A 20,968-nucleotide genomic window follows, 5' to 3' on the forward strand; every position below is an offset into this window, starting at 1 on the left:
CTCAAATGATCATTTTATTTATTCTCGTAAAAATTTCCAACATATTTATTACATGTAGAATTTTTACAGCAATTCAAATTAGACTCTGAATTAAAATTAATATTTTTTATATAATTTCATAATTAAAACAATAATTTTATTCCAAACAGCAAGATTTTTGTATTTGTATAAAACTGAGAAGTTTTGACAAATAAGGTAATAAATATGTTAAGATTATTTGTACTTTTCACACGCATGTAAACATTTATCAATCGGTTCATGATTTTTCAATTATTTTCACAGAAGTTCCTTCAAAATTGAAACTGAAAGCATCAAATTTTACTTTATTTTTAAATTTTATACAACAATTGATTTTAATTAACAGTCACCATATTTTTCTGAAATGTACTAATTGTAAAAAGGTGAAGAAGGAAACAGTAATTGTCGAAATTTTATTTAATATATAATTGAGATTTTTTGATAACGCAATAAATTTAGAAAAATCGATTTGTAATTAAATAAGGTATCAGAAAAGAAAACATGAGGAAACAGATTTCGAAAAAAAATTTGAATAATAAGAGTCAATAAAATTAAGTGAAAAGAAATAAAAGCGCCCGAGTCAGGCCTTTGTTGGATGGGGCGATCTCGGGCGAGCTAGGGCTCATAGGGTTAATACAGTAATTTGATACATTTTATATTTAGCTTCTGCACATTGGAAAAGAATCATTTTGTATATTTTCCCATAGATTTGTTGGATTCAAACTTTGGTGCACATTTGCAATTTAGATTTAAAACATCATGTCAAACTTTTTTTTATCATTTTTTTTTTTTTTTTTGTATCATTGAGTATTTGTTTTCAAATATACGCTAGCAAAGTTACGGACAAACAATAACTAGTTAATGGATTTGGTCTAAGTTTTTAAATAGATATACTATTTAGATGATAAAAACAATTTGTCAAATTTCATTCATCTAGCCAGATGTATTTTTTATTTTTCGAGGTCACTTGTATACGGAAGGACAGATATTTTCCGCTGACGGATTTCGTCCATAATTTCATATAAATGTAAAATTTAGATATGAAGGCCATATCTCCTTCCGTCTTTGAATCGTCGCATACAAAGAGACAGATAGGTACGATTTCAAAAACCTTTTCTCGATTTCGAGGAAATCTGAAACGTGGAAAACGCTTGCACTTTTCGAATAATAACACGTTTCTAATAATATTCTAATAAGTTATTATTAGAATAATTTCTAATTTTTAATAATAACAATGCTTTCTCTTTGTTTACAGAAAGTATACATTTAAATTTCTTTCTATAAAAATTAATAATAACGCTTTTCTTTTGTTTCTCATCTGCTCAATCGTTGTTGATAGAAAATGAATAATTTAAATAATTTTCATAAGTTGAGGTTCTAAGGTTTCATATACAAATAACTGTTTCAAATAATACAAATAACTTCTTCTTGTAAAAATTCAGTAACTTAAAATAGAAATAATCTCTAAATGAACTATGCTTCTTCGTAAGTATTTTTTATTGAGACATCATCGTTATATATTCTTTGAAGGAAATTTCTTGATTTCGTGATTGGAATAATTTAAGAGAGAAAAACGGCACAGCATATCGCAATTTATGTGGGGGATTTTTTTCAAAATTACCACGCATTTCATGTTGCTGGATTTACGTTTTTAGCGCGTAATATGTTTATTATTATTATTCACTTTCATATCAAAGATATTTTTAGAAAGATCTCTTCAGAAAAGTTCGTGATCAGAAAATGGGAAATATTCCTGAAATTCAGAATAAATCACTGCGTGTGATCTACTTAACAAAATGTTTTTCGTTTTCGTGATCAATAACATGAAGGGAAAAAGACATCAATAAGCGCCTTTGTGTATCGAAGCTGATCGAATTTTTCACAAAGTTCCAATCCATTTCATGATTCTGAATTGTAATTTTAGAAATATATACATACATGTTCCTTTTTTCTGAAAAAAAATGATAATTTTATGCTCAAACTAAGAATATGAAGTGTTATCATCGACATTTAAATGGATTCTGAGTTCTATACGTTGAAAAGAAACATTCTTAGATTTATGTTTGTACTTTATTAGTTGACCACATCAATAAATATTTTATATTTGTTGTCAAAATAAAGCATGAAATCTTTTCTCCTTCTAATTCATTTTTTAATGTTGTTATCAGAAATATTTGTAAAATTCAAATCTGTTCCATCGATGTCAAATATTTATCGAAAAATAAGTGTAAATTTAAATTATTTTTTGTGAGGATCAGAAATCGAGATGTGTTATTATCAGAAATCGAGATCGTCTCTAAACAGAAGTAGTAACTTAAAAGATAGAAGACCTTATAAGAATGGTGAGTGGTTAATAATAATTCTGAAGTGCTGATAATGTTATTGATATAGTATTTTTAAATTCTACAGTATTTAAATAGGTTATTTTTAAACTATTGAAATTTAAGGCTTAAAATTTCAAACTAATTAGGTATAATTATAGTTAGTGAACAGAAAACGAAGTTATAAAGTTGAAATCCACGCTCAATGATAAGTGCATAACCAGCTATGAAATATACATCGTAATGTTAACATACATTGTAGCAGAAAATCCATGCTGATTATTGTGTTAAATACGCAAATAATTTTTGTAAGGCTAAATTGATTTTTCTTTCAGAATATGCCAAGGTTGAAAAATTTGAAATTAAAAAAATTGTTCTAAACTTGTTTAAAATTTTAAATTAATTCCAAAGTTATTTAAAAAAATGTATTTTCGTAAAAAAAGATTTAAAAAAAAAAAAAAAAAAAACGCCTCAACATTTTTTCTTTTCTTTACACAGAATGACGCAGCTTCGACAGCATAAACATCTTGATTAAATGTAAAAAGTAAATGATATCCAAAATGCTCTTTTTTTTTTTTCACTTAACTTTCCGTTTTAATGATATGAAAAGTAGCTAAAATCAATAAAATTTATAAATTAAGATTCACTTTTTACAGGCCGTTAAATTCTTTTTCAAAAATTATCATTTATTTTAATGCACATTTTTGAATTTGAACAAACAAAATTCTCATGAATTATTACTCAACCCATAGCAGAATTTTAAAATTTTCTACACATATGTATATCGATGATAACCCCTAGATTAATCGATTAATTTGATTAAATTCTGATCCCGTAATAATGTCCAACCTGGTAATGAATTTGAGAAAAAAACGATTTCAAGATTCCGTGACATTTATTATGATAAATTTTAAGTTTTAACTAGAAAATTGTTTATATATTTAATAAATTCTGATTTTATTGGTCACAAATAAAATAGTATTTGTTAATTTTTTATGCTTAAAGTAAATTGTGGGGGAAAAAATCAATACAATTCAATAATTTCTTAACGATCTGAAATTTTTTAATATTTTTCTTTCTTAAATCTCTTTTCAATTCAATTACAGGAATGCGAAATAATGAACTTTAAACATGTATTTATTCATTAAGGACAATATTTATTGATCATTATATTTTAATTGCGTCATTATTTGTCATAAATTAATCTAAAGTTATAAATGAAATTGCTGACTGAGTGCTGTAAAAAAATGGTAATAAAACATTACGTCAAATTTCATCCTACTGATTACTTTTAGAGTCATCATATTTTCATGCGCATTTAAGGAAAAGTGACAGGTTTCCTGTGCTTGGATTTCGCCTATTTTAAAATTTTAACGTTAACACAATTTAACAATTCTCATTTCACTCGCGTTGACATTAACATAAACAGACCGATCGACAGACAGTCATTCCATTGAAAGATTTGTAAATTCTAGACAATTCTGGGGACAACACCATAAGCCAATTTTCATCCATTTTTCTTTTAGGGTTTTTGAGTTACTTTTCTAATTTTTACCCCCCTCCCCTCCCTAAAATTTGCTTAGTAACAATTTTAATTGAATGTTCTTTCAGTTATCATCAGAGGCGGCGGCAGAGATTTGCCGACGGGGAGGCAAGACAAAGCCGACAGGGGGGCAGGCACAGCATCTCTCATTTGCTTTCAAAATAACTCAGAAAAATTAATTTTTCATTTAATTAAAGAAAAATAAAGTATTATTTAATTTCTTTTTTTATACAAATGCTGATCCTTTCTTTCATTGTTAAAATTTAACAAAGGAATTTTTTAAAAAATGTTATCAGTTTCTTTTAATGACCATAAAAAATTGTCAATATTTGAGTCTATTTCTTTATGAGACTGTTGAGATTTAATTACTCTGAGATCTAAAATTAGAAAAAATATGTTATATTTCTTTCTAGGTTGTAGTATATAGATAGAAATAAAGATTGCACCAGAATGAAGTATCATGCTAAATGAACAAATGCATGCTCTTATTTTATATGCCCCCCTGCGAACTTAACATCCTCGACATCCATTGCATTCAATTCTTAGTTGGACTATCAAAAATTGTCCGCAAAATGCATCATATTATCGATCTATCACTCTATCGATTATTTAACCAAATATAGTCAAAACACCTTAACCGTTACTTGGAGGTTTAGATTGTTTACAATATGTTAACTTCAAGGCTGTTTTTAAATAATCATATTCAATAATGCGCATTTCTCTACAACTATCCTGAAGTGGTAAACACTTAAAGACGAAACTCTGAATTTCTCGCCGACAGGGGGGGGGGGGCAAGACGCTGCCGACAGGGGGGCAATTGCACCCCTTGCCCCCTGCTAACACCGCCCCTGGTTATCATTAATAAACACTTGTGACAGATGTTATCAAATGTAACTTTGAAAGACTAGTAGCGCCATCTAGATCTGGCAAAAAACCCAATAGCGATGTATCATTTGCGAATGTTACTGCATGTCATATAATTGTAGTGAATATCTGTGATTAGTTTCCTTATACACTAGCAGAATTACTCATTCAAAATAAAAGTAATGATACTTGTTTGCAATCTTCACCAAACTCTGTTACAAAAGGATAGGTATTTTTTTACTAAATATGAGCGTATTTGATATGAAAAATAATGATATCTCCGAGCAATTTATAGTTTGATTCATCCGAATCTTAATATTGCCGATTCACCCTGAATCAAAATTTTGGTCATTTTGACTCTTGTATTCTTATAATTCATTTGCTATTTCGTTTAACGTTTGAATTTATATAAAGCTATGTACTATTATAAGTGTTAATCGTTACATGTTGACTTGAAAAGTGATTAATTAATTTGATTCATACGAATCTTAATATCACAGATTAACCCTCGAAAGTTGTTACTATACACACTTTATATTCCCTTTAATATTTTCAATTTATACGTGTGTTATTGTAAAAGTAAATTCTTAATTAATTTCTTTGTTGAATCCTTCTAAATTTAAACAGCCAATTTCCTTTCCCTAATTAATAATAATGAACTACTATATCATTAATAATGTAATATTATCATTAATAATGATAATAATAATGTGCTAAGATATTATTATTGTTTCGTGAATGAAACTAGAAAAGCGTTTTATTTTTGAAATATGCTGTGCTTGAATTGTATTAATAATAAGTAAATACTTATTGTATTCTAAAATAAATTCACTTCTTTCATTCAGAAGCTATGCCGTGCTGAGTGTAGTATTAATAATCAGTTCTGAAATTCTGATTGAGATCTCGTTTTATTTTTCATTAACAGTGTATTATGCAAAAGCTAAAACTGACGTAAATTTAAAATTTCATGCATTCATTCAGCAGAATATTCATTCATATGAGTCAAACCTTTGACTATAAATCTTCATATAACTAGGACTGCTATTGGCTACTTGCCAATTTTACTGAGCACGTCTGTGAAACTAAAGTATATTAAGAGAGTGTTTAGTGTTTTATATTCGATTCTTTCGAATTTATATTTTAATTCCACCCAATTTTAACCCCATAACAGTCGTGTCATACGTGAATTAACCAAAAGTTTTTCAAATTTTTAAAATAAAATCATTCTTAGACACTATGATTCAATACAAAAATTATGCATAATCCATGAATACTCCCGTTTTGTAAGGATTTTTAATTTAATCAGTAGGACAACATCTTCTCGAAATGGAATGTGTCATCTAATTAGATAATAAAAGAAGTGCAACATTTAAGGGGGTTAGTATCACCGATTCACACTGAATTGAAATTTTTGATCATCTTAACCAATTTTTTTTTTTTTTTTTTTTTGCAGTTCATTTACTTTCTCCTTTTAACGCTTAAATATACATAAAACTATGTACTTTTATGAATAAGTAAAAATTCTTTCATGGACATTTTAGAAATTATTAATCAGTTTAGCTCATCCGATCTTAATACCTCCGATTCACAATGAATTGAAAATTCTTACTATACATAATTATTCATCAGTTTAGCTCATCCGATCTTAGTACCTCCGTTTCCCAATGAATTGAAAATTCTTACTATACATAATTATTAATCAGTTAAGCTCATCCGATCCTAATACCTCCGTTTCCCAGAATTGAAAATTCTTACTATACATAAATATATAGTTATTATGCATACATGAAAGATGAGAATGGTGGTTTTTATCTGCAATTACAATCACACACGATTCCATTCTTATTTACAATGGTCAGTTTATTTTTTTATCTCGCTCTGATGGACCAAAAAAATAGAGAGCAAGATGAAATTATTACTAAAAATTATGTACAATCATTATTAATTTCAACGTAATAGCCGAGAAGATACAGACATTTGTCATACGGGTAAAAGCCTTCCTATTCCCTCTTTGAAGAACGATACCATTAGTGATGTGAGATATGCCTTAACGTTTCTTTGAAGGTCTTGTAATTTGTAGTTTTTATATTGGTCTCCTAGCTATTTCTTCGATTCAGGGAAGATATGAAAATCACTCGGCTCTAAGTTGCATTCTCCATGAAAAGGAGTAATGCCATATAACTGTCGCAACAGAAAATCTTATTCAATGAGTCGATGGAGTCGTTCGACAGAAATCCCAGGCAGACGAGACTGCCAAAATTACGACTTGGAAAGGGAGTGTTTAGTCATTCCTGTTCTATATTCTTTCCTTTAAAGAAAATTCAAAAAACTTCCAGTCTAATGAGGAGCTTCAAAGGAACGTTAAGGCCCGTCTCACGTCATCGAGGCAACGTTCTTCGAAGAAGAGATCAAAAACTTGGTCCACTATTTTGAGAAATGCCTGAATTTGGCAATTTTATCAAAAAGTACCCAAGAGTCGAGGCTTACTTTTGCTAAGAGATAAGTTTTCCCCTATCTAATAAAGATTTGTGAATGGTAAGAAGCTCTGGTATAATTTATGACATTAGATCAACTGAAGTGCATTTTTTTAAAATTAAAGGTTAAAGTGTGACATCATAATTTACTGCGGTTCAAAATTGTGAGGTTTCTCCCTAAATAGTTTCATGTTGCTTCTCGACTAATTAAACTAACTGTACAAAAATCGGAATTTACTAATTTGTAAATTAAGGATCCAGATATTATTGTTGCTTTTAAAGCGGCGGTTTGGCAGCCAAAACCTCCGCTTTAAAAAAATATTTTGAGATTTTACCTATCTGTCTAAAAATTACACTTTTAATTTCTTTATCTCTAACAAAAAGCCATTTTAGAATATTTTATAAGCTTCGACGTGGAAAAAAGTAAATGTTTCTAATTTAGCATGAATAATTATTTTTTAATTTGAATTTTTTTTTTTTTCAGAAAAAATGATTGTAAAAAACTCCTTCGGTTTACTTAAGCAAATTTCATATGTGTTTGATGAAAAATGTTTATCTATATTTAAAGTTTCCCTATTATTTGATAAATCGAATCTTCGACCTTTGAATTTCCTTCTTTCTATAAAATTATGGAATAAATAATCTATATACAGGAAATAAATGATAAACTAAAGAAAAAATAATCAAAAGCTAATAAAAAATAACTTTAGCAACACAAATAACTTAAAACATGGTACAACTAAGAGAGCGTGATGGCCCAAGAGTTAAATAACAAATAACCATAAGTGACGATCAAGTTAAATGTATGAAAACGCACTCTAAAAAACTAAAAATATCATAGTATAACAAGTAAAATATGTATATAACTATATTCAATATTTTTTAAGGCAAGGAATTTGACGAACATTCTAAGAAATCTACATCTGCGTTACTTTTTTCCTTTCAAAAATTCATCGATTTCGCCTTTCAGTCCAATATAAAATAATGTGTTGTCTTGAAACTAGTTGAAGTATATCGAATTCTTCTAATATTTACCAATTTGTTTTCTCACTGTTATCCTTGAACTTGTCCTATATATCATTGCCTCTGACTATAAATACGTTTAAAATAAAGTTTTTAAAATCTTCTAGACATTTTCAAAATCGTTTTTGAGAAGTTTGAGTTACAGAATATCATAAGAGTCAGTCAAAGAGAAAAAGGAAAACAATTACGAATGAATTAATTGCTATTCCCTGTCTACCCCTGGTTTTCTTGTTCTTCAGAAGTGAAATTAGCTAAGTTTCCGTGTAGATCTGGTGGATGGTTGTGGCCTCGTGATAAAGAAGATTCTCCGTTCGAATTCCAATTCCAGAGTACTGATGGTGTGTATGCGGTCATCCTGCATGACAAATCCGTCCGGCTCAAATATCTCGCTTACGTGGGACAGAAGCTAGACGAGGAAATGCTGGCTTAAATGTCGTTCTGGTCCTCTCAGTACGGTTCAAAATGATTAGAACTCTCTCCATATCGTTTTTATATTGCTTCATAATATTACAGAATTTAAATATAACTTACTGTGAAGATTTAGGTTTGGTGCCCAAGCATGCTTTATTTTAAATATATTCGCAATGACATAGGATAAAAGCATACAGATTCACCGAGTGCCTGTCTTAGTAATAGCTCAAAAACACAAAATGGTCATTTGTTTTATTTCAAATATGATAAAGTGGGGGAATTTTTTTTTTTTCAAAACAATATTTGTCTTTGGTAAGCCACTGTAACATGAGGTAAAAAACATGTAGATATGGTAGAATCTCAATCCAACAATAAAGATGAAATGTCGATTGTTTATATACTCCGAACGATTATTCATTAGCCTGAATTACAAATTACTCTAACTAAATGAAAATGTTGCGAATTTTTTAATATTCGTTTAATGAAAGTGATTTTCCGTTCAAAGCCATTAGAATTGAGTCCACTTAAGATAATTTTTATCAAAATATCGGCATTTGCTCCTTATAAGTTTTAAAATGGAAAAAGATTTCTAGTATTATCAAAGTTTTAATTCTTTAAAAAACTCTTTTTCATGTTTTTAAAGTGTTATTAACTGATCAAGATAGTATGATTCTATTATCCTATTCAAATCTAGTAGTATTCAATTAAGCGATGTTTAACAGATCGGAATTGTGTTAAATTATTTTTGGAGTAGGAATGAATTTTCTTAAAGTGAATAAAGTAAAAAAAAATCAAAAATTTCACGCAATTTGCTCACTTTTGGTTAAAGAATAAATATCTTTATCACAAATAGAAAACATTGAATTTTTCATGTTTAGCAGGCGCAGAATTTTAAGCATTTAGCGAATAAAATGAAAAGAGTTTATCATCATAAAAAGAAGGGATAACAGAATACATGAGACTCTTTTTTTTAAATGAATATGTTCCTGAAAAATATAAAAAGGAGGGATAACAGAATACATGAGACACTTTTTTTTTAAATGAATATGTTCCTGAAAAATATTACGCTATGTATTGTGTTATTGTATCATATTTCAGAAATTCTTACGTTCACGAATTTTTTTCGTTAGAAAAAATGTGAATGAAGTATAATGGATTTTAAATGAGTTTAGGACACTGGTTAGTGTTAATTAGATGTTTTAAATAGAACACTAATTTTGATAAAAAAAAATTTATATATACAGAGATCCATTGAAAATTCTAAAATTAACATTCACTGTAAAGTTTTTAGCTATGCTAAAAGCTTTTTTGGGATTGCGACCGTTGTTAAAGAAGAACTGGCAAACAATAGAATATTTTTAAAACATCCATGACCTATTTCTAAGAGTTTGAAATTCATTCTATAAATATATAAATATTTATTATATCATATATAAACATTTATTTTTTTATATTAATCGTATTATTTATTGTTTAATTTCTAGTATTTCGAAACTGAAGAATTAATTGCGTTTTAATAAATATATGAATTTTCAGATTAACGTTTCAAGTAATATTTTCAAAACAGAAAAAAAGAAAAAAAATTTTTTTTGTGCATTAAAACTTGACTTGCTAAACTCCAACAAGGTGATTCCGTCAGTGATATCATATACTTTAGCTTTTAAATGTTAGTGAGTATCTTCCTTAATTTTTACCAGAATATATTCAATTTCTCTTTTAATTCTAAAACATGCAAAGCACAATATGCTCGAGTTTTGAATGATTTCTTATGATTTGAAATATCATACTAAAATGAATGCTCGTATCACACAAATGAACATACACAACAAAATCATTTATTTTATTCCACATCCATACAATAACAACTATACATCTTATCCAGACAATATTTATTTTATCCTAAACTTATAAATGTTTTTAAAAAATTCTATATTTATTCCAGTATTTGTAATTTCAGATCTGAAGACGTTTAACTTCACCATTATCATTGAATATGCTTACGAATAAATACTTGAAGTGGGTCATCATTTGTTTAATAGACATGAAATTAATTTTATTAAATTTATTTTGTTAGAAGGTCAAGATCAAATCATTCTTTATTATTCTTTAAAAGTTTGATAACCATAAATGAATATATTTTATGAAACATCATTTTCTTGAAATTTTTATTTTAGAATTATTTAGAATTATTTTTATTTTAGAATATTTTAGAATTATTTTCATCAAGAGCATTAACATTTCAGTATAGGTATCTGATATTTAACTGAGAAAAATTACCTTTTCATGCTGGTTCTTTATCAACTATCAAGGCTATCTCAAGTGATTTCAATAGACACGACTCATATTTTTTTCTTTATAAACTAATTAAATTAGCTTTATACTTTTATATACTTATTAGAATTTCAAATTAAATTTTCGGCATGAAATCTGCCATTTTAAGAATATGCGAAATGCGTTTTTAAAGGCTTCATTAACTGATAGAATTATTTATAAATGGTATCTTAAGATTTAAAATCTTTTATTATATTAAAATTTTTAATTTTTAGATCAAGAGAGCAAATTGAATATCAATTACATCAATTAAAATTGCGATGCCATCGAAACTGAGAAAGATAACCATTATCAAATATTTAAATAAATTAAGATTCAAATTAATATTTAGAGGGTTACATTAATTAACCTAATTCATCATTTTGAACTTCAAAAAAAAATTTATTTTACTCACCAAGGAATTCTGTCTGGTCTTCCAGTTTATAGTTGTCAATTGGAGTCAGAGATAAATTGGGGAATAGCTTGTGTCTGCAACGCTATCCGATGCTTCTTATGTCCAATAGTAGCGGTCAATAAAATGCGCGTGCCTTTCAAAATATAATTGTGAGAAGTAGAAGTTCAAATAACCTGTTTTCTTTACGTCCTGCGATATAGCGATCGATATATCGCCTTTTTTGTGGCGAAATGACTTCTCGCTTCCAATATGTTAAGCGCCCACCTCTCATTCTCATGCAACGGAGGAGATTTGCTTCTTTTTTGTTCCCCTCTTTTGTCCACTCTTTTAGATCCATCTAAAGTATTTTCGCACCACTCAAACAGAATTCCTTTGAATACACTGTAAGTTGTTGTCGTTTTTTTGCGCTGACAATGAAGTGTGAATTGTTTTTTGTTTGCTCTGAAGAATTAGTCACCCCATTGATGGATGGGTAGATGCAATGCTAAAATATGATGGTATCGACACGCCAGTTTGTTTAAAATTTGCAAATTTGCTCTTAAAAAATTATAAAAATGCTTACTACGCATAGAAAAACTATTAAATTTATCAAATTAATTTCTGAAATAAAATTGACTACTGTTTTATGGGGTGAATCATTAATGAGAAAAGTAGGTATATTGTGAATGATTTTTAAGAATTTCAATTTGGCATTCAGTAATTTATGAAAAGAATGAATTGGCATTCAATACTTTCCGAGACTTATCCATAAATTTCTTAATAATCGGGTGACTACCGAGTCATATTAAATAACTAGATAAAAAGAATTCAACAATTCTAAACTCTAATTCCTGGAATTAATTTTGTATAAGTGTTACTTAGATTAACGTCTCATAGTTTTGAAACATGTTCAGATGACGAGAACAGCTCTTGAGCAGCATCTTCTTCTGCACACCATACCAACGGGGGAATGTTCGGGGATCATGGTGGGCTCAAGCCTCGTCTTGTAAAAACCCATCATTATCTGAGTAATCAAATCTCGAACCAGTGATGGTCAAGTCATAAACCCTATACACTACCATGACGCTATATTGGCAGAGTATACCAATAATGTTAAAAAAAACTGATTAAAAGACAACGAAATTGATATATATATATATATATATATATATATATATATATGCTTACTTGATATCGATCATCGGAGAATGAGTAAAATTAATTTAGATTTCTTGATTTGTGATAAAACAAAACTTGCTTCGCGATAAAATTATGTTTTTTGAATCATTTATCTGAACTTATTATCAACTGAATCTCGAAATTATGAACAGAATTCTAATTAACTGTTATGTGCTAAAATGGCCAAAAAAAACAATATATCTGGCTAATTTTTTTATAAAACATGAAGTATGCAGGTAAAAAAAAAATTCAAGCTATACATATAAATTGGAAAAAGGATCGACAAGAGTAAAAAATAAATTTATTGGACAGGGCAAGCTCAAAATTTTCAAAACCTTGGATTTAGTCATCCTAAAACACAGATCATAATTTCTGTCCAAACAGAATTGTGCAAATTTGTTTGGTCTATTAAAAAAACATACAGACATCGCACCCTGAAAAATAGGAAGACAATATCACCATTTGCATTATAGTTACTTTTCTTTTAATGTCTTTCAACTTTTATTGAGGAAACAATGAGGGCTATTCAAAAATGAATTTAGTTTTGAAGTGATACTATCAACCAAAAATATATTTCCCTTTCCTTTCTGTCTTGAGCGAAATAGAAATGTTTGGTCTAAGACCAAGGCTTTCTTGAATACAATGCCCTTGTAATACCTTGCTCCTGGCCGATCAAATAAGAGAGTAGCGTAACAATACAAATCTGTTCTCATATAGGTTAATATTATTTACAAAATTCACACAACAATTGAAAGTTTAATCATGAAATAGTTCCACGATCAAATCGGAGAATAGACACTAAAAAAAAGCGCTAACAGGTTGTTAGCTCAAACGACCACTCCAGGAGAATCCACTGATCTTTATCGGGTGGATCCTAACACAGAATCACACGGAGCTTCTCACAAAATCAGGAACACCTTCTTCGAACACCGACGTCTCTCCGAATCTCCTTCGACGCCTCTCATTGCTCTCCTCTCTTCTCACAAAAAAATATTGTATTTTATTTCCGTGAGAGCCTCGCCTCTGACTTTCTCATTGGTGAACTTGAATTCCTTATCACCCAATAGATGCTCAGCAATGTCTCCTCATTGGTCTCCAATCCATTGTGGGAATATCTGTTAATGATCTATCTTTATAGCTGAGCCCTCCCGAACATATGTTAATTATAATCGATTCACAGCTAACACCGGCTAAAGTCCACCTGATTTCGACACTTAATGTCAACGGTTGCTGGCGATGGATCATTTCTTGAAGATTTGAGGAGTCCCTTCATAATGGAACAAAAGTTTAACATCTGAATGGTTTGACGTTCATCTCCCTTGAAGACGTAATGGATCTATTTGAAACCACGAAACACCCATTTGTGGTCCTTTATCTTGATACAACAAAAGACCAGACACAATGACTCTACTAGTGAAGAGGATCCCCATCTGGTGGTCCGTAGGCACTTAACTATGTGTGGGAAACGGGTGACGTTACATCTGTCCGGAATGCTAATTATCATGTGAGGGAAAAAGGGGAAACGTTACATTCTTCATTCATTCAAGATTTATATGAAACAAAATTTTACAGCATTTTAAAATCATTTTTTTGTTTCAATCCATTAAAAAAAGGCAACATTTTCATAATAGGCTCTGAAATTTATGAATAAAGTGGTATAAAGTTTGAAATTTCGATCCATTAAAATGTAATTTTACTAAAAGAAAACATTTTATCGTGTTTTTTTAGCACCCTTTGTAAGTAAACCATAAAACAAAATATATTTTTGGCATTTTTCTGTTTAATTTATTAAAATATTATCTTTTTTTCCCCAAAAGTCCCTTAATAATAGTGGCTTAATAAGTATAAAGATCACGGTATCTTCTCAATCCATATATAGATTTGACTCGTGAACGACATTCTCTAATTGTGGGAAATATCAATATACTCTCTTCTGATCAATCGATTATAAAGCCTTCATTACAAGATCACAAAAAACTGATTCCTCTTCCTCTGTTTTTTTTCTTTTTGTAAGCAAAACCGAGACTCATCGGCAAATCGGTGAAAAGCTATTAGCGAATACAAACAGAAACTTCTGAATGGTAGCATTGCGTGACAAGATCATTAGAGTAAGAGAACGATGCTGTTTTTTTTTTTTTTTTGTTTTTTTTCATTTTTTTTCCTATAATTTCGGACTTTATTACGATAATGGATATTTTTTTGGATATGATTCATTTATTAATAAACTTTCTCCCTATTGCGTCCTATCTCATAAGTTAATCAGACCCATGAGGGCGGCTTAGTAGTTCACTGCGAAATTTTTAGATACGTTAAGGCACCTGTCGAATATTTCCTGTCTTATTAATTATGCGGTTCCTAAACAGGCAGATTCAAAGGCATCGGGATTAATTAAAATAAATATAATAAAAACACAAAACTCACGTTTATATAGGTTTTTTTTTTTTTTTTTGGAAATGATTCATTTATTAATAAGCTTTCTCCCTATTGTGTCCTATATGTTATTCAGACCCATGAGGGCGGCTTAGTAGTTCACTGCGAAATTTTTAGATACTTATCGTGGTTAAGGCTCCTGTCGAATTTTTCCCTGTCTTATAATTTAGTGAGGTACCAAAACAGACAAATTCAAAGACTTCGGGATTAATTAAAACAAATTTAATAAAGGCACAAAACTCACTGTTTACATTAAATATTTAAAAATTTCATTACACATAAAAAAGCAAAATGTCCATTCACTGGAACATGAGACTGGAATTTGTTTCCCAATTTCCGGATTCAGGCGGTCTTATCCATCACTAAGAGTTATGCATTTTCTCAGTTATTTATATACAGTTTAATAATACTAGTGGAAGAAACCAACCATAAAATTTGAAATTAAAATTAGTTACTCAGTTATTATAGTTGATGTGATCTTTCAAAGTGTTTGCAAAATCTGGACTCCATCTTATCTAATCGGGAACTAAACAATGTTTAGAGTCTACGGCAATGTTTTCACATTCCCATTTTTCTATTTTCTTCTTTATGTAACCTTCTAATTATCTAATAAAAATGTCCGTTTCTTTGGCACAACTTAAGCTTTTTATGCATATTTTTATGTTTTGCGAATGCATAGAGAAATACGATACGCATTGGTTTAGTTATATTTGCGTCCCATTTTAAAGCAACACTAGGTCTATTTTGGGACGGACTTCGTAATTTTGAACTGCAGTCAGAAGACGAGGAAGACACCTGAGCTGGCACCCCCTTCTCCAAACTTCCACGCCACACCAGCGGGAGGACGTTTGGCCCTGGTGGATTTAACGTGCGCTAGGCCGGCTTACATGACGGTTCTTCTGTGGAATCGGATCTCAAGCCTGAAACCCTCAGGTTCTGAAGCCCAGACCTGGCCATCGCGGCTCCATGCGGTACGGAATTCAAGTTTAAATAAAAGTAATACTGTAAATATTAGAATAGCTATTAGCGTATATTTTTGGTGAAAGAGATATTTCTCTATAGCCATGCATGTATTGATAAATTAAAATCAAAATGTCATTTGTACCGCGATGTACAATGCTAATAATGTAGAATTTATTTTCCTTCAACGTAACATTACAGAACAGAATATCAAAACTGCATATGATGCATGGTTACAGATGATTTATTTATATGATATTCTTGACAAGTTGTTCTCTTTAACGTTTAACATTAATTTCAGATAAGAATCTTATATTTAAGTTAGTCTTTACTTCGGGGGGGAGGGGAATTTTGCTTTTGGGGAGGAGACTTTGATTCGAAATTCCACTGAGATTCATTGAGTTTATGTGGATTTGAAACACCTTAAAAGGTCGTGGTGGCCTGATGATAAGGTCTCGTCGTAAAAAACTGGATGGTTTCAGACTCGAGACTGATTCCACCGAAGAACCCGTCTTGTAAGAGGGCCAGACGCGCGTTAAATCTGTCCGGCCAAGCGTCCTCATGCTGGTGTAATGTGGAAGTTTAGAGAGGGGGTGCCAGCTCAGGTGTCATCCTCGTCATCAAACCGCTGTTCAAAATTACGAGGTCCATCCCAAAATAGCTCTGGTGTTGCTTCTAAAACGGGACGTAAATATAACTGAATTGAACTGAAACACTTGAATTTTTCTCAGAGTTCCTCAGATTATTGCTGAGTGGAAGATAAGACCATGAATGATGCCTCTGATATTATCACCATTGTTTGATTGTTATATAAAGTTCAAATTCAATCATTGGCGCTTTACAATCTTGGTGAACCAAGATGCTATAACTGAAAGGGAGTCATAAAAAGTAGAATTCTTTTATAAAGGATATTGCAATGAAAAAAGTTCTTTTAAAAACTTCCCAGATTCATTTCCATCTATCTAGATGCCAAAGACTACTGAAATAATGTTCAATGAATCGCAGTTGGATAAAATTTATTCCATATGAGCTTTCAAACATGAGAAAAAAATACATTCTTTGAAAAAAAAATTCATGAAGTCAATTCATTGCTTAGACTGAATAATTAATATTCATTTTCAATCATTATCAAATACTTCAGATTGATATACTATATAAGTTCAATCAATCAAAATATTCCGCTTCCAACAAGCCTTTTCCATTCATTTGATTATTTCAGAAAATCGCCATGACGGAATTGGAGAAATAGTCATTTCTAATTTCCTTCCGTTTTCCATTTATACTTTTAATAAAAGTCGCTCGTTACCGTCGCTCTATACCGTTTTTGTTTGTAAATCTTAATCAGTCAATCAAATTATATTCCTGAACATATACATTCTTATTAAAAGATGGGATGTCTTAAAGCTTCTGCTTGAAGCTACGGTGGGATATGGCTTACTAAAGTATATGAAATTTTTTTTTAGTTTTAGTTACATTAACGTCCCGTTGTAAAGCAACACTAGTGCTATTTTGGGACGGACCTCTTCATTTTGAATCGCGGTCAGATGACGAGGACAACACCTGAGCTGGTACACCCCTCTCCATGCCACACCAGCGGGAAGACGTTTGGCATGACGGATTTAACATGCAACAGACCCCCTTACACGACGGTTCTTCGGTGGAATCGGGTCTCGAACCTGAAACCTTACGGCTCACAAGCCGAGACCTTACCACCAGGCCACCGTGGCTCTTATGCAAATTCGAGAACTGACAGTTGTCGAAAGTTTGTGAGTTCTAACCGCAATATGATAAAAAGATAAGCTTTTAAAAAATTAATTTTTTTAATAAAAAACATTTTTTCGTTTTATTGCAACGAATTCCTCAAATTCCTTTCGAAAAAAAAACTTTTATTTTAGAAATGACTTTTTAATAATACTCTTTAACAAATATTTTGCCGAACATCTCAGTTTCTTGAATTCGTTTAGCTCCAAAAAGAAAACGATGTCAAATATATCTCATTAACATTCCAAATATTTTAATGTACTAAAGTTTAGTCCACATTTTTGGTTTTTCCAAACAGAATGTAGCATTCTAATCGCGTTGTCTTCATTTAACCTGAAAGTAATGTGTTACAATTTTAAGAAGTTAATTTCTTTCAATTTAAATTCAACAGAAAGAAAAAATGTTTTAATCGGTTTTCTTTTCTAGTTTGCTTTGTTAGCACACCTTACGAGCCTTGATTGAGATTTAATTCAATAAAAATAAGCTATCGAATCAATTAAATGTTTTTTTGTTAAACAATGAATCTAAAAAGTTGATTTTAAAGAATACTTCACATTAGCATTTTCAATACAATTTTCAAGTACAAAAAGAATTAGAAATCAAAATTCGGTTTCGATTTTTATATTATCAAGAACCGAAACCCAATAGAGTGCATCTCAACTATGGGGATGAGAAGCTTCCAATATAGCGACTGGTTCTCGCTTCGCTGGTGATTACAATAAGGGTATGGATTCTAGTTAACCTCACTCAGATGAAGGGTCGTATTTTGTATGAGGAGTTGTATGAAAGTCTCTCGTAATGAGACTGTTATGCGTCCATCCGAGTGCCCATTTTAAATTTCGTGGCGATTCTTTCATTCAAATTCCTCCCTCCCTCATACTCTAAGAGGACGGGACTAACTCTAATATGTTTACCAATAACTAACTGCATGTTGATTATATTGTATTGAATTATTTGCTATATTTATTATATTTATTTTATATTTTGCTATATTTTTATATATAATTTTTTGCTATATTTTATTTGCTATATAGTTTTTGTATTGATTTTTAAAACTAAAATCAAGAAAAATCCTTTTGTTTTCTCACAATCAAGAAAGATCCTTGAAAATATTCAAAAATGTTGTAGAAATCCCATATTGGATGACATGCTAAATATTTTGATGTTATTAGTTAGTTTAAATTAGATATTAATGATTAGTTTCTAAACAATCACAAACATTTTCATTTGAGGTATACATGAATTATTTATTTATAATTTTAAACCTTTTCATTTTACATTATTTTCAGCAAACATGGAATAATTTGAAAAATCGAAAAAGTAATTGTTCAAAATAAATGAATAGTCTCAATTCTTATGAATTCATTAAAATATTATACATTGTTCCTAATGAAAATGATCAAAATATAACTGTTTTTCCATTTCATAACCCTCGTGTATATATTAAAATTATGCATCTGGTTTATTCAACCTATTCTCTGAGATTTTCTTATTTTGGTGATATTTAAAATTATGAGCAAAGTATTTTTAATTAATTATGAATTATTAATAACATTTATCTGGCTGTGCAACTTTGTTACATTATGACATGATCTGAAAAGGCTTTGGAATGAATCCAATGTTTGGTATCTATCTTCAGTTTAAAAGGACTTAGGAAGAAAATTATTCTGAGAATTTTCTTTCCGAGCATGAATGCATGTCCGAAAAAAATTTATAATGTAGAAAATGTAGAGATTAAACAAATTATAATAAATTCACTCTACAGAAAAATCGGAATTTAAGAAAGATAGCTAAAACATAAATTATGATGACAAGAATATTTAATAATAAATATCATAATTTTTTTCTAACAAAATTTATAATACTTTAATAGTTGTTATAAAATTAATTCCGTTTTGCAATTTATATCTCGATGAATATTATACAGTTATTTATTAAGAGAGCAATTTAAAAATATTTATATTTTACTTTTACATAATTATATTTAAAGTTCCTTCAATTGTACTTACGTTACGATTGATTAATGTCAGAATAACGCATTTTAATTATCATCGTATATTAAATCAACTAGTAAAATTGCATAATGCAACAATTATAAAAAGTAATTATTATCAATAATTATAATATTTATCAAAAGTATGTGGAATTAGATTATTTTAAAATGTAGTGACTAACAATCGAAATGCTTCATGTTTTCAGAGTGTCTCAAGAAATTTAGCACCAGTAATTCTCCACAAGCTTACCATGATTATATATCTAATAGCTACGCCTTAGGAAATAATCATAATTATCAGGAATAAATCATAAGCATACTCATTGTAGATATAGCCTAGATATATCTACAATAAGTATGCTTATGCCTTTTATTCTTAATGGAGATTCTTATTTCTAATTAAATCCGTTGGATTACTTTGAAATTCGCATTTCTAAGTTTTGTCTAAGCATTCAGTATATTTCATAACAATTATAGTTTTCTACATTTCCAATAAGAGTTCATGTTTATTTCGTAAATCAATTCTCTTTATCAATCAGTATGGTATAATTTGTTGATTTTTCTTAATATATTCTCTAAATTACATTCCTCTATCTCTTAAATTACTCTCACAAATAGATCATGTTTGAAATTTATACCGAATGCAGTTGGCAAATTTTATCTTTTGGCAGAAAGTTTTCATTAATTTCTTGTTATTATTTAAAGAATGTTGCTGCTGGAACAGACTTTTTCATTAGGACAAAAAAATTTTTTACAAATAAGGAGAAAATAAAAAGCTGTTGAACCAGTTGTCGCTGTTGTTGCTAAATTTAATGGTACAAGGGCTGTATTTGGTTATGGTAGAATTAGAGATATATATTAAGAAAATATTCGATCCATAATATAGAAAATGTATATGTAAAGACTTTTAGAAATAATCTTCAGAAACTAAATTGAGAAAATGTAATAATTTATTTTAAGAAATGAATAATCTACAAAATAAATTAACCTTAGCCATTAAGGTATATTCAGCCCATTTTTAAACAAAAGTTTTATTTTTGGCTATCTTACTGGGAGAGAAAAACACATTTTTTTGGCAGGTAATTAGCTAGTTAACGTTTGTAAATAACATTTTAAATTTATTTAGAAAATGTATTATCTTCTTCAGGTTTTAATGTTTTCTGCATGTGCATAAAAAGATATATTTTTTGATGTGATAAAATGTGTGCCGTTTTTCTTTTCAAAAAATAATTAAGCAATAAAAGTAAAATGAATCAAGACAATGCGAACAGTCTAATTTATAAACAT

The 20,968-nt window shown here is 29.5% G+C and overlaps 1 protein-coding gene across 1 annotated transcript in view; it reads right to left on the reverse strand.

Moving 5' to 3' along the window:
* LOC129960160 (ionotropic receptor 25a-like) overlaps positions 1-11,467 on the reverse strand; it is a 72,999-nt gene extending 61,532 nt beyond the window's left edge. The window contains exon 1 of the mRNA XM_056073351.1: positions 11,380-11,467. The gene's annotated coding sequence lies outside the window, so the exon portion shown is untranslated. The remainder of the gene's footprint in view (positions 1-11,379) is intronic.
* Positions 11,468-20,968: the final 9,501 nt, after the last annotated feature.

This window comes from Argiope bruennichi, chromosome X2 (genome assembly GCF_947563725.1).
Source record: "Argiope bruennichi chromosome X2, qqArgBrue1.1, whole genome shotgun sequence".
NCBI classification, from domain to species: Eukaryota; Metazoa; Arthropoda; class Arachnida; order Araneae; family Araneidae; genus Argiope; species Argiope bruennichi.